Source organism: Arachis duranensis, chromosome 10 (genome assembly GCF_000817695.3).
Source record: "Arachis duranensis cultivar V14167 chromosome 10, aradu.V14167.gnm2.J7QH, whole genome shotgun sequence".
NCBI lineage: Eukaryota > Viridiplantae > Streptophyta > Magnoliopsida > Fabales > Fabaceae > Arachis > Arachis duranensis.
This window is the reverse complement of record NC_029781.3, coordinates 36,918,784-36,922,163: the sequence shown is the minus strand read 5'-3', so window position 1 is coordinate 36,922,163 and position 3,380 is coordinate 36,918,784. Positions and strand designations below refer to the sequence as shown.

General features: G+C 36.7%; 1 non-coding gene across 1 annotated transcript; it reads right to left on the bottom strand.

The window, feature by feature from the left end:
* Positions 1-1,914: 1,914 nt before the first annotated feature.
* On the bottom strand, positions 1,915-2,022 carry LOC127743588 (small nucleolar RNA R71). Its single transcript, XR_008004973.1, has one exon. It is a non-coding gene; the product is annotated as a small nucleolar RNA R71 (small nucleolar RNA).
* Between the last annotated feature and the right edge of the window lie 1,358 nt (positions 2,023-3,380).

Genomic DNA, 3,380 nt, shown 5'->3' with positions numbered 1-3,380 from the left:
AGCTTTAGACTAACATTGCATGATTCCTGGAAATTCTTATTAAGAATTTTGATATCCTTATTTTCTTTTCCACTCAATTTTCGAAAAATCCAAAAAAAATTTATAAAATCTTAAAATAAAAAATATTTTTATGTTTCTTGTTTGAGTCTATTGTCTAATTTTAATTTTGGTGTCAATTGCATGTTTTTAGTCTTCTAATTTTCGAAAATTACATGCATTATGTTCTTCATTGATCTTCAAGTTGTTCTTGATGATTTCCTTGCTCTGATTTTTAAATTCTCTTGTCTTGAGTGTTTTGTTGTTTCTCATATGCATTCTCAAGTTCTTAGTGTCAATAGTATACAAACTTCTAAGTTTGGTGTCTTGCATGCATTGTTTATTTGATTTTAGTTGCATTTTGATTATTCCTCATCATTAAAAATTCAAAAAAAATTTTTAATTTGTGTCTTTTCAAGTCAATAATACAGAGAATTGAAGATTTAGAACATGCAGCAGAGGAATTACACAAAAAAAGCTGGGCGTTCAAAACGCCCAGTGAAGAAGGAAAACTGGCGTTTAAACGCCAGCCAGGGTACCTGGCTGGGCGTTTAACGAACAAAAGGGTAGCATTTTGGGCGTTAAACACCAGAATGGATACCATTCTGGGCGTTTAACGCCAGGATGATACAAGAGGGAAGATTTTGTTTTTTATTCAATTTTTTTTTAAGTTTTCATGATTTTTCAAAATCAAATCTTTTTCAAACCATATCTTTTCAATCATATATTTTCAAAATCAATTTCTTTTCATTTTTCAAAAAAAAAATACTTGCTAACAATTAATGATTTGATTCAACAATTCAAATATGTTGCCTTTTCTGTTGAGAAAGGTTTAATGTCTGAATCATATCTTTTAAATTTCTTGTTAGCCAACTCATTAATTTTAAAAATCAAATCTTTTTATATTGTTTTTCCATCATATCTTTTCAATCATATCTCTTTAAAACCATAACTTTTCAATCATATCTTTTCAATCACATCTTTTTCAAAATTATTTTTCAATCATATCTTTTTGATTTCTAATTTCAAAATCTTTTTCAAAAATCACTTTATTTCTTTCCCAACTTTAATTTTTGAAAATCATTCTTCAATTTTTCAAAATTTATTCAAAATCTTTTAATTTATTTTCGAAAATTCTTCCCCTCTTCTCACATCCTTCTATTTAAGGACTAACACTCCTCCACTATCAACAATTCGAACTCTATCTCTCTTGATAAGTTCGAATTCTTCTTATTCTACCTCCTCCTTCTATTCTTCTTTTCCTCTGACATCTCAAGGAATCTCTATACTGTGACATAGAGGATTCCATATTTTCTTGTTCTCTTCTCTTTCATATGAGCAGGAGCAAAGACAAAAGCATTCTTGTTGAGGCTGACCCTGAACCTGAAAGGACCTTGAAGCGAAAGCAAAGAGAAGCTAAAGCACTACTCTCAGTAGAGGACCTAACAGAAATCTTCAAACAAGAAGAAGACATGGCAGTGGAAAACAACAACAATGCCAACAATGCAAGGAAGGTGCTGGGTGACTTTACTACACCTACTCGCGACTTCTATGGGAGAAGCATCTCTATCCCTGCCATTGGAGCAAATAACTTTGAGCTTAAGCCTCAATTAGTTTCTCTAATGCAACAGAATTGCAAGTTCCATGGACTTCCATTGGAAGATCCTCATCAGTTTTTGGCTGAATTCTTGCAAATCTGTGACACTGTCAAGACCAATGGGGTTGACCCTGAGGTCTACAGACTTATGCTATTCCTCTTTGCTGTAAGAGACAGAGCTAGGATATGGTTGGACTCACAACCTAAAGAAAGCCTGAACTCTTGGGAAAAGCTAGCCAATGCCTTCTTGGCAAAGTTCCTTCCACCTCAAAAAATTGAGTAAGCTTAGAGTGGAAGTCCAAACCTTCAGACAGAAGGAAGGTGAACCCCTCTATGAAGCTTGGGAAAGATACAAACAATTGATCAGAAAGTGTCCTTCTAACATGCTTTCTGAATGGAGCATCATAGGTATCTTCTATGATGGTCTGTCTGAACTGTCCAAGATGTCATTGGACAGCTCTGCTGGAGGATCTCTTCATCTGAAGAGGACGCCTGCAGAAGCTCAAGAACTCATTGAAATGGTTGCAAATAACCAATTTATGTACATTTCTGAAAGGAATCCTGTGAACAATGGGACGAATCAGAAGAAAGGAGTTCTTGAGATTGATACTCTGAATGCCATATTGGCTCAGAACAAAATATTGACTCAGAAAGTCAATATGATTTCTCAAAGTCTGTCTGGAATGCAAGCTGCACCAGGCAGTACTAAAGATGCTTCATCTGAAGAAGAAGCTTATGATCCTGAGAACCCATCAATGGAAGAGGTGAATTACATGGGAGAACCCTATGGAAACACCTATAATCTTTCATGGAGAAATCATCTAAATCTCTCATGGAAAGATCAACAGAGACCTCAACAAGGTTTCAACAACAATAATGATGGAAGAAACAGATTTAGCAATGGCAAGCCTCTTCCATCATCTTCTCAACAATAGACAGAGAATTCTAAGCAGAGCCACTCTGACTTAGCAACCATGGTCTCTGATCTAATCAAAACCACTCAAAGTTTCATGACTGAAACAAGGTCCTCCATTAGAAACTTTTAGAGGCACAAGTGGGTCAGCTGAGTAAGAAAGTTACTGAACTCCCTCCTAGTACTCTTCTAAGCAATACAGAAGATAATCCAGAAGGAGAGTGTACGGCCATCAACATGGCCGAATTTGGAGAGAAGAAAGAGGCAGTGAGCGCCACTGAGGAAGACCTCAATGGATGTCCACTGGCCTCTAATAAGTTCCCTAACGAGGAACCATGGGAATCTGAGGCTCACACTAAGACCATAGAGATTTCATTAGATTTACTTCTGCCATTTATGAGCTCTGATGAGTATTCTTCCTCTGAAGAGGATGAAGATGTCACTGAAGAGCAAGTTGCTAAGTACCTTGGAGCAATCATGAAGCTAAATGACAAGTTATTTGGTAATGAGACTTGGCAGGACGAACCCCCTTTGCTCACCAAAGAACTGGATAACTTGACTAGGTAGAGATTACCTCAAAAGAGACAGGACCCTGGGAAGTTCTCAATACCTTGTACATTAGGCACCATGACCTTCGAGAAGGCTCTGTGTGACCTAGGGTCAAGCATAAACCTCATGCCTCTCTCTGTAATGGAGGAGCTAGGGATCTTTGAGGTACAAGCTGCAAGAATCTCACTAGAGATGGCAGACAATTCAAGAAAACAAGCTTATGGACTTGTAGAGGATGTTCTGGTAAAGGTTGAAGACCATTACATCCCTACTGATTTCATAGTT